At 45.5% G+C, this 11,666-nt stretch overlaps 1 long non-coding RNA gene across 1 annotated transcript in view; it reads left to right on the top strand.

The window, feature by feature from the left end:
• LOC142924273 (uncharacterized) overlaps nt 1–3,628 on the top strand; it is a 37,180-nt gene extending 33,552 nt beyond the window's left edge. The window contains exon 6 of the long non-coding RNA XR_012941457.1: nt 3,343–3,628. This is a non-coding gene — a long non-coding RNA (uncharacterized LOC142924273). The remainder of the gene's footprint in view (nt 1–3,342) is intronic.
• Nucleotides 3,629–11,666: the final 8,038 nt, after the last annotated feature.

Raw genomic sequence — 11,666 nt, 5'->3', positions numbered from 1 at the left:
GTGAGTACATTTTAATCGATCCTTGTGATTTTTCAAGGGAATTATGAATGGAGACATGGCATTTAATACAACTAAAATGTGTGACATAAACACAGAGGTTGATATCTTACATTTCACCATATCAGATTAGATTGAATCTATGGTCGCTTGTCAATATTCATACATTTATTTGTATGCGTTGACTTAGAATGTTGCCTTCCAGACAAAACGTTTGCACTGGGGTTTGTTTAATCATGCACATTTTGCACCGGTTTCAGCCTTCTTGGTCCCATAAGTAGTCAGAGAGAATGGCATTTGTCTCTTTATAAAATACCCTTGATTCTCATTCGAGAATATAATGAGAGGCCACTGAGGTTCATTAGCTTTTCATTGGCATCCTTTATTTAACCAGGTGAATCCCCTTTGAGATTAATTGTCTCTTGTTATTTTCATCCTTTTTAGTTTTAAAGGTATCTATAAATGATGATGTTATGAATTAATTATAATAATACTTTCATTTTATATAGCATAATTCATGCTAATTGCATCCCATAACGCTGTACACGAATTATATATGAGGACCAAATCCCATATACAGCCACTACCAAGCAAAAGAAAACCCTACTACCAAGCAACATAAACAAAAAAATGTAAATGGCAACCAAAACAAAAGGCACAACAACAAAAACGGTTATCACAAAAGCTAATTTAGTCCATTAGGTCTACACATCCCAGACCACAATCCTGACTTTTCAACCAAGCCAGGAATCCTTCACAGGAGGGGTGGTGGGGTGCCAAAAACCGATGACTAATTTAGACCAATCAGTTATATGTCCAAAATGTGATGACCTAATTTTCAGCGTATGCCTGGATGAATAAAAATGCCTTTAGCTTGCATTTGAATTATATGATAAATGATATGATGCTGAAATTGATTATGCTGCTTCTGCTGCTGATGATGATATTAATGATGTTGATGAAGAAAATATGCTATGGATGAGGACGAGGCTGCTACTGATGCTAATAATGATGATGAAGAAAATGTTGATGATGATGATCCTGCTGTTGCTGGTGATGATGATGAAAATTACTATCCTGCTAATGGTGATGATGGCAATCATAAAGATGACGATAATCGTGGTTGACTCAAGATTGAATTCTTAAAAATGAAATAGCTTTTTTTCCCTAAAGTATCATATTACTGGTGTTGTTGAGAACGGATTGGCAATGGGGCATTCATAAATTATTAACCATGTAACACATATTTATTTATTTTTCGGAACCAATTAGTCAAATGTCATCAAAATGTCAGTTTAACAGCAGGAGCTAAAATGATTATTTTCAGCTTCGGGAGATTAGGAAGGAGACCCCATTGGGCATGTGTGTGGTGTGTGGACCCATGAGCAGGAGATGAGTGGCTCGGCAGGTTCATAATGACCATGTCAAAGACAAAGAGCCAGCACCATACAAATGTTAGGTTTGAGTCCCGGGTTTTGGTGCATCAGTCGGTTCACATTGGCTGAGCTGGCACTATTGAGATATTAGGTTTGAGGTCTGAGTATGTCTCTGTCAATAAGAGGGTTCATAATGCCCGTGTTGGAAACATTGAGCTACTACCATCTCTGATGAGTTTCCTATTGGGGAGGATAATTAATTGATGGCTGTATCATACACTAACTGGCACCATTTAGATCTTGGTTTAGAGCCCTCTGTCTGAATGTTTCCAGCACAGATAAAATCCTGCGTTCGAACCCTGGCTCTGATTGTCCCTATATTCAGGTGAAAAATTGCCAACACGCTTCTTATTCAGTAATATTATACATGTGTGTGGAAAGCATTAGAGCACTGGTTTAGGCTCTGCACTATGTTTCTAGGTTTAATTGCCATCAATTGATAGAATCAGTGCCATGTGGTATCTGAAGCTTTTCTGGGCCTTGCCTAGGTCGACTCAACCTTAAATTTAGCTATTGCGGTGTGTAAATATCAGTACTGGAAAGATAAGGGTCGCTCGACATGGTTCTGGCCCCACCATCCCCTTGTATGTTGTACTGGCCTTAATGGATGCTTGCTATCAATCTATATTGCTTAACATTGGATATTTTTGCATGTAGTATGTATTGGTGTATGTATGAATGTGTGTCTTTTACGGTAAGTCCTCAACGCGTTTTCACTATAACATACTTGTTTTATTTGGGAACATTATTTCCATAACGCGGAACGCGCACCATTATAACGTAGTTTCTGGACGGTCGACGACAAACTACTTTCTTGAGCTGTATGGCTGAACGGTATGGGAATGCTGGGTATACGCGTGGAATGATAGAGTACGCAGTGACATACCCTCATCTCAGTTCTTTGTCGCGCTATAGCAGCAGACTGATTTTATAGTGCAAAAGTGATTCAAATTTGCATTATTTTTATTCAATTAGTTATTCTCGGGTAATGTATACACAAGTAAGTCCTAGCTTAATATGTTTTCGATTAAGGTGTCACTTTTCAGGAATGCATCTGCTGTGTTAAACAAGCAGTTACTGTATTAATATGATGTGTGTGTGTGCATATATCGTATGGGCAAATGTGTGGCCAAACTTCCTGACCCAACAAGCCACAAACCACTATCCTCATGTGGCCAAGAGCCCCAAGAGACACGCAACTTTAAAACATGCATTCCCTATGTGATGAGCGGGTCACGTCGGATGGTCACGTGTCTTTGCATCTATAGTTCAACATGTATTCAACAGCACAGTCTTAGTTAATTGTGGGTAAAAATTCATAGACAAGGATCTATTTCAATATTGAATAATAAAATTTAATTTTGGTCCATCGGCCTCTCGGTGCTATGAACCAGTGTTTTTTTTAGCAACCTTTGTTTAAGCAGACAAGCTGAACGGGTTTAAAATGTCTGAGTCTCATCAGCAGGGTGTGAACCGTGTTCACTCACTTTTAGCCACGTGCATGAGTTTGTTTGTTATCAAGGTTTTTCTGTACATGTGCAAGTTTGGTTTTGATAAGTTACTGTTTTATAATGCGTCAGCTATGTGGCCTGTTAAGCCAATGGTTCTGGGTTGCCTGAGTACAGAAACATTGAATAAAAATAGAACCTTCCCATGAGATGTTATGGCTTAAGTCCTCCCAGAGACTCTAATCACTTACCCTGTGCCACACACACTCAGCGCCCCAGGTACGGTGGGGGGTAAAGGGAGGCTTCTTGTGGATTTACAAATCTTGACGCCGACACACGTACTTTTATTAGGAGCCATTTATTTGGACAGCACTATCTAGGCCCAGGCTTAGATCTTGGTGCTTGAACTCCATCTTTTCAACTGTCCTCCCCTTGTACTGTCCCATTTTATACCCCTCGAGTCCCCTCTCAGGAGCTTCGCTCATCCCACTCTCTTCGGCCAATCCTGGTCCTCCTCCACCAACAGCTGTCAACCTTCGCCTCTACAGTCAACCCTTGCTTCCCGCCTTTTACGTCCGCCCCCCTGAAAAAAACGAGCCATCCCAGCAAACACCGGGGAAGGAAATGACCAAGCCAACAGATCACGGGAAGCCAAAGGGAGCGTCACCCACCAGAACACGATGACACTATTTCAATTTGTCCCTGTGTCCAACTTATGGCAATAAACGATCACATAGGAAAGAACAATTGTGTGGCGTGAGTATTTTTGCGACACGGATTCTGAACCTCCCACAATTAGTAACAGAAACACAACAAGAACAACCAGACTGTGGTAACAAGCGGTGCAAAAGTATCCTGCTCCGGCAGGGACAGTGTCAGTGCAACTGCGCGCATCTTGAAAGGGTCCTTGTCGCCGGTCCGGAGTACACTGCAGGGTCCAGCCATGGATCGTCCGCTATTTTGTCTGGTTCTGTGGGCGGTACAGAGGCATGCATATGCGACTCAGATTCTCAAGGCGGCTGCTGTGGCATGTCGGACAACCCAGACTCCGGCGGAACAGGACGTGGGGATGCGGTGATTTGGTGGTGATGAGAATAAGGTTTGAGACGCAACAGGTGAACAAACCAACGGCGACGTCCTAACTGCCTGCGTACACATGGTGGTTGATTAACTTCGACGATTTCGACCGGACCCTTCCACGGTTGGTGCAGTTTGGGAGAGGTACACAATGGGACCTGCGGGCAATGTAACCACATCTTGTCGCCTACCGCCCAGGGAAGTTTGTGACCCCAAACGACTTGGATTTCATTTTTTTTATTGTTTTATATATTTTATTATTTTATTGTTTCCCTTCAACGTGACTTTACCGAAATAGCTAAGAATATGACTTGGATTTCGCTCGTTAGCAGCCTGTGCCTTTGTCGTGTTTGCCATTGCTGCTGTGCGCGCTTCAAACAGTCGGTCGAGCGTGACCTGCAAGGAAGCAGGTCGGTTGGGCACACCTGTAGGGGCTTTTCCCAGCTGGGTTTCATTGGGCGGATTTGGCTCTCGGCCGTACATGAGAAAAAAAGGGGAAAATCCCATCGAGGCATGTGGGGCCAGCCTATATGCTGCCAAGACCCCTGGGATATGGAGATCCCAGTCGGTCTGCACCTCATCTACAGCGTGGCAGACCATGGATGTTATCCTTCTGTTCAGCCGTTCCACCAAACCATCCATCTGAGGGTGGTATGTATTTTCTTAGTCCCCAGTGCTTTGCACACCTCCTGTAGGAGTTTTGATTAAAAATGTTGCCTTTGGTCAGTGAGGAGCTGTTCTGGGTGTCCCTTGTCCATTACATATCCATGGATGAATGCATCCACAATTGATGTGGCCATCTGATCCGGTTGTGGCTATGCCATTGGCCATCTTGTAAAGTATTTGACTACCACCAAGATAAATGTATTACCTCTTGGTGAGCATGGGAAGGGCCCGAGAATATTAAGGGCGACTAGCTCGTTCACCCTGGAGACTTTGATGGACTGCAAGGGAGCTGGTGGTTTTTGACGCGCACACTCTGTACAACCCGCAACCAAATTGTACACGTCGGCAGACATACAGTGAAGGAAAAAAGTATTTGATCCCCTGCTGATTTTGTACGTTTGCCCACTGACAAAGAAATGATCAGTCTATAATTTTAATGGTAGGTTTATTTGAACAGTGCCTATGACCCCAAGAACACCATCCCCACCATCAAACATGGAGGTGGAAACATTATGCTTTGGGGGTGTTTTTCTGCTAAGGGGACAGGACAACTTCACCGCATCAAAGGGACAATGGACGGGGTCATGTACCGTTAAATCTTGGGTGAGAACCTCCTTCCCTCAGCCAGGGCATTAAAAATGGGTCGTGGATGGATATTTCAGCATGACAATGACCCAAAACACGCGGCCAAGGCAACAAAGGAGTGGCTCAAGAAAAGCACATTAAGGTCCTGGAGTGGCCTAGCCAGTCTCCAGACCTTAATCCCATAGAAAATATGTGGAGGGAGCTGAAGGTTCGAGTTGCCAAACGTCAGCCTCGAAACCTTAATGACTTGGAGAAGATCTGCAAAGAGGAGTGGGACAAAATCCCTCCTGAGATGTGTGCAAACCTGGTGGCCAACTACAAGAAGCATCTGACCTCTGTGATTGCCAACAAGGGTTTTGCACCAAGTACTAAGTCATGTTTTGCAGAGGGGTCAAATACTTACTCTTTGGTTCTATTCGGTAAAGTCACGTACGTAAAAAATAAAATTACAAAAATCACGATGTTTTGGCCACAACACAAGTGGCCTTCATCAGGTGAAGGGACCGTGCTGTCATGAGGACATAGTATACAATTGCAAGCAACTCTCTACGGGTCACACAGTAATCCTGGTCCGCCAGGGAAAGGACGCGACTACCATAGGCGATCATGACCTCGACCCCACCCTTCACCTGGGAGAGGACAGTCTCTATTCCCAAATCACTAGCGTCCATGTCAAGAATGGAGTATAGGGAGAAGTAAGGGTATGCCAATGGTGGAACGTCTGTCAGCCGATCATGCAGCGTTACAAAAGCAGTTTCCTCCTTTCCCCAGTGAAACTTTTTCTTTTTAGCCGTCAATGCATGTAAGGGCTTTGCAATTGTTGCAAATTGCGGGACGAACTGGCGGCAATAAGAGGTAAACACGACAAAGCTCCGTACATCACCCACAGTCTCTCCTCCCTCTCGGCAACCTGCAGCACGAGCTGGGAGATCCTGTCTGTGAGGCGCTCATTTGAGTGGCTGCTCCTGCTCGGTCGCCACCACCGCCGCCGCAGCCTCTCTTGCGTCCCCGAGGTTGATCTCCGGGTCCTCTTTGTCTGGGATGTTCTGGATGAAGACCTCCTCGTCATCGGACGTCGTCGGTGAGTTTTGCCATTGGCTTGGGCGCGACATTCTTTAGCGACCCCACTTCTGACACCAGTTGCAATGACGCCGACACGTACTTAATTAGGAGCCATTTATTTGGACACAGCACTATCTAGGCCCAGGCTTGGTTCTTGGTGCTTGAACTCCGTCTTCTTTCCAACTGTCTCTTCCCCTTGTGCTGTCCCCTTTTATACCCCTCGAGCCCCCTCTCTGGAAGCTTCGCTCACCCCACTCTCTTCGGTCAATCCTAGTTCTCCACCAACGGTTGTCAACCATCGCCTCTACATCTCCCCTCCAATCTCTTCGAACCTTGCTTCCCGACCAATCACCCTGGAGGCCTTTCTGCACCAATGGGAGGCCTTGGCCGACTTCCTGACTGTCTGCCCGTACACTTGTCTTAGGTAAGTGGTCTGTTGCCTCGGTCATTACACATCTACAAAGACAAAGATCCGCCGTTATTGCCTTAAACATTTTTTTGGGGCAAGTTCTGTTAGCGAGCACTGATGAAAGGCTGCAGGGCACACAGCCGCCCTTGTTTACCTACTAGCAATGTTTACACACTGCACCAGGTACTCATTTAAAGCTGAGTCGACCTAGGGGAGCCCCAGCATCACTTCAGATAATCGTCACTGGTGTTGCCCGCGAGCGGGAATCGAACTCGGGTTGCCAAGTTCGTAGGGCAGTGCACGTACACAGACATATGTATACATCCCCACCAATGTTTCTAGTTATATGCAATAGTTCGTCCATACATGTGCTAATTTTCATGTTTCTAGCGCCTCCAGAACATCGTTAGGATTTATATCACTGACGGCCAGTTATATCGTATATTAGATAAGACAAGGGCCCAAGTAGGGGTTTATGTAAATGTGTGTAGTGAGTTCAACTGAGTCGCAGACGTACTCTTTGGAGGCAACACATTTATTAACACCAACACACGGGGTAACTGTCCCTTAACAGAATAACCTATGGTGGTGACCACCAGGCTAACTACACTAATTACACCGTAACTGGCTACAACGGACCGGGACCACAGCTCGGGTCCAGGTCCACGTGTTAGAGACTCGGTAGAACGTAGAGGACGTAGACGAAGGCTTCTTCAAGATGAACAACAGCGCCGGTCCCTCTGGGGGACCCGGCTTATATTCTCTGCGGCATGGCTGCCTCCAACCTTGGCCACGACCACCTTCCAGAATCCTCGAGCAGGATCTCGACCCGGACCACGTGACCACCCCTAGCCCCCACTTGGGGCCCCTTTGTAGACTTAACCGGTCACGTGTCCTGTCGGGTCAACCAGAGTGCCATGGCATTTAGTAACCCCCGGCACACCCACACCCTATCCTGTAGGGCTGGCACTGCACGCCAAGCGTGGTGGTGCCACCTAGCGCTATCAACCAGGGCTCACCGAGCCTCTCTAGGGCCGGCACTACACCCACACCATAGTGGTGTCCGTGATGTCGTTACATCGCACGCCGTGACTCTCTAGGGCCGGTACTACACCCACACCATAGTGGTGTCTGTGATGTCGTTACATCGCACGCTGTGCCTCTCTAGGGCCGGTACTACACCCACACCATAGTGGTGTCCGTGATGTCGTTACATCGCACGCCGTGCCCCTCTAGGGCCGGTACTACACCCACACCATAGTGGTGTCCACGATGTCGTTACATCGCACGCCGTGACTCTCTAGGGCCGGTACTACACCCACACCATAGTGGTGTCCACGATGTCGTTACATCGCACGCCGTGACTCTCTAGGGCCGGTACTACACCCACACCATAGTGGTGTCTGTGATGTCGTTACATCGCACGCCGTGACTCTCTAGGGCCGGTACTACACCCACATCATAGTGGTGTCCGTGATGTCGTTACATCGCACGCCGTGCCCCTCTAGGGCCGGTACTACACCCACACCATATTGGTGTCTGTGATGTTGTTACATCGCACGCCGTGCCCCTCTAGGGCCGGCACAGCACAGTGACATCCTGCGGTGTCACTACATATGTATATGTGCATATATGTATTTCTATATGGTATGTTTATACAGGATAACGCCTCTTATTCGCAGTCCTATTATCCACAACTCCTATTATCTGTGGCAGCTTCAGGGTATGCATAATCTCTGATGATCCACGGACACTTTTTTTTCCTTTGACCCGAGATTATCCACAGTTTTCACAAATGTGTTTGTGGAACTCCATCCTATTATCTGCAATTGTTTCGTGCATAATAGGAATAATATAAAAATACATCGGATTATATGTCGAGTTATCCGTTTTTTTTTAGAGGAGTAAAATTGCAGATAACACCGCGGATAATGGGATCCTGGATATTGGTCCCGCATATTACCACGTATCAGAGTAGTTCCGTATTATGTATGCATGTCTTTGCCTAACCTATATACGTGTACAGCTCCTCCTTTGTCTAACACTGCTCGATGAGGTCCTTCCTATACTGTGTAGGTCATACCATACTTCACCACGCTGGTCAGTGGTTAGATGGGGGGAGCACAGGTGTAGGAGCATAGAAGTACAGTAAAACAATTGATCATTGCTGCGCTGCCTTGTACTGCCCACAGCATAGCTCTGCAGCCTTTAACACCCGGTTATGCATCGTTGCCATCTAGATTAGCTGCCGAGTTTAGCTTAGCTTCCCGAGTTCTGACAAGATCACCTGCATTCCAGATAATTTGGTCATAGGCTGCACCTATATATACATTATAGATATACGTACAGTGCATAGTATGCGTCTGTGTTTGTATTTACGCGTAATGAAATGTAGGAGACCGGTCAGGACTTGTCATACAAGCGCTTCCCTCTGTAATTGAAATTCTAAGAGGCCAGGTGTGTGGGAATGTGTCACTTTCGGGCGGTGTAAAGAATGTGCGCGCACACACACACGAGGGTGTGTTTGCGCAGTCTCTGCACGTGTGGGAATCCCATTGTGCGCGTGGTTTCTTGTCTTTGTGTGTGGATGTTTTTTTTAGTAGTACCTGTGTGCGTATGGTTTTTTTTATATATACATGTGTGTGTCATACAGACTGTTAGGGCAATTGCTGCTAGCGAGAATCTATAAAGGCCAGTATTATACACAAAGGGGTGGAGTGACCAACACCACAACCAGCTGCTTTTCTCACCCGAGTGCTGATATTTATATATCACGCATCAACCTAGGGGAGGCCCAGGACTCATTCATTATATAAGCACTGTTCGCCGTGGCTAGGAATCGAACTCGGGATGCCAGATTCATAGCTCAGTTTGCTAACCACTGCTCTATCATACACAACAGCCATCATTCGTCACAAAGTGGCCAGTAACGTCTCCACAGAGCCTGTGCCAGGCTAGGAGCACTCGCACCCCAAAGATGCACAGACACACGCACACAAACACACAAAAGACAAAGGCAGATGAAGCTCCTCCACACAGAGACTCAAAGACAAACACAACAGAAAGACAGAAACAACGGCACAAATACAAACCCTTTGTGTCACACACACCGACAGGGCCCTCCCACGTGCACACAAACGGACACAGGACCCTCCCCTCCCCCACAAACATCCCTTATCAAGTTCACTACAAGACTTCCTGTTTCTTTTCAGCAAACAGCATCTGTCACCGCAGAAATGCAATCGTCAACGTCAACAACAAAAAGTGACTAATTTAAGCGATAGCGAGGCATTTTACCAAGAAAATTATACTCATCTGATCGTGGCTTTTAACAAAAAACAACGGCTTTCTGGCAAGAGCCCCCTGATGAACCGATGTCTGGGTTAGATGCCAGCCCATGTGTAACAGTATAATAGTGATAACGGTGACAATCACAAGTCAAAGACACAGCGACTACCCTGCTCAAACGAGCGTGGGGTGCAATTCGTCTTCATTGGCAGCCCTGAGTGGGTGATGGAAATGCCACATTCATTAGGCAGGAGCCGGTCTAACCAGAGGACAACCATCGTTGTTGACTGCAACACAAAGTGTTATAATGTACTTCATATACCACGGATGGATGATGCTCATTTTGATCATAATGATATGATGATGATTATAATGCTGGTGATGCAACTACTACTGTTGCTGCTGTTGATTGATCCGACCTTAATGTTACATCTCCTGGCATATGCATCAATGCACTGCTGATTAAAGGTCTTCCCTCGCCCCATACATCAACGTTTTCGTCGGTGTGGCTTGGGGAAGGCTACTTAACGAATAACGAATAATCACCATCGTGTGGATCTTTAGGTAGGTGGTGTTACGTGAATTCCATATTCGGGGCTGAGTTTGTCTTGGTTGCGTGGGTGGATTGGAGCAGTGAGCTTGTTAATTTATTTTAAAATTAAAGCTGAAATGAAAACCCCCCAAAATAAGGAAGTGTATTGCTGTATTATCACATTTGTGTGGTGTGTTTGTGGGCATGTGTTTATGTATAATGTGTGTATGTCTGTGTATCTGTAGTTTATTGTTTTGGCATGGTGGGGTGCGGTAGCATAGTGGTTAGCGCACTGTGCTACATTTTTCCTTCAATTAGGTTTTAGTAAAAACAAATAACAGGTATATTCTTAGCTCTTTCGGTAAAGTCACGTTGAAGGGAAACAATAAAATAATAAAATATATAACAATAATATATTTTATTGTTTCCCTTCAACGTGACTTTACCGAAAGAGCTAAGAATATGAATTACTGCAGTCACAAAAGCTTTAAATAAAAAAATCACAGGTAATTTAGAATAAGCTGTCTCCCCAGCCATGGTGATGCCATGGGGAGACAGCCTTCTGAGGATCCAACCAAAACCATAACTTTACCATACATAGCAGGGGTGACCAAAATAATTCCAAAATCTTAAACAAACGCAAGATCCAGGTTCGTTTCAACACAGTACACAAAATCCGTGATTTCATCCCATCTGTAAAGGACGTGATTCCTGACATGCAATACCCTGGTGTCTACAAACTGAGTTGTGGTTGCGGCAGCAGTTACATTGGGGAAACGAAACGACATGTTTCGGACCGCGTTCGTGAACACAAGGCAGATCTGAAACACGGTAGGACCAATACCTCTGCCGTTGCTGATCATTGTTTTAATGCTGTGGGCTCACAATTGATTTTTCAAAGATGGAGGTACTCTGCAAACCTACCGGCTACCTTCAGAGATTTGTTCATGAAGCCATCTAGATATATAAACACAGACACAACTTCAACCGAGAGGATGGGTATAAACTGAGCAGTCATCGGAAGGACGCTATTAACTAGGTAAAGTCTTAACTGACTATGATGTTTCCATCCTACCTGCCTATGTCAGCGGTTATTTCCGACTCTCTGTGTGTCCCTCTCTATGCCTATCTCTTAGATCTCTCATGCTCACATGTCCTTTGCATTG

The sequence above is a fragment of the Petromyzon marinus genome, chromosome 1 (genome assembly GCF_048934315.1).
Source record: "Petromyzon marinus isolate PM22_M1 ecotype Great Lakes invasive population chromosome 1, UKy_Petmar_22M1.pri1.0, whole genome shotgun sequence".
NCBI lineage: Eukaryota > Metazoa > Chordata > Hyperoartia > Petromyzontiformes > Petromyzontidae > Petromyzon > Petromyzon marinus.
Note: the sequence above shows the minus strand (reverse complement) of the source record. Positions and strands in the feature narration are given on the sequence as shown.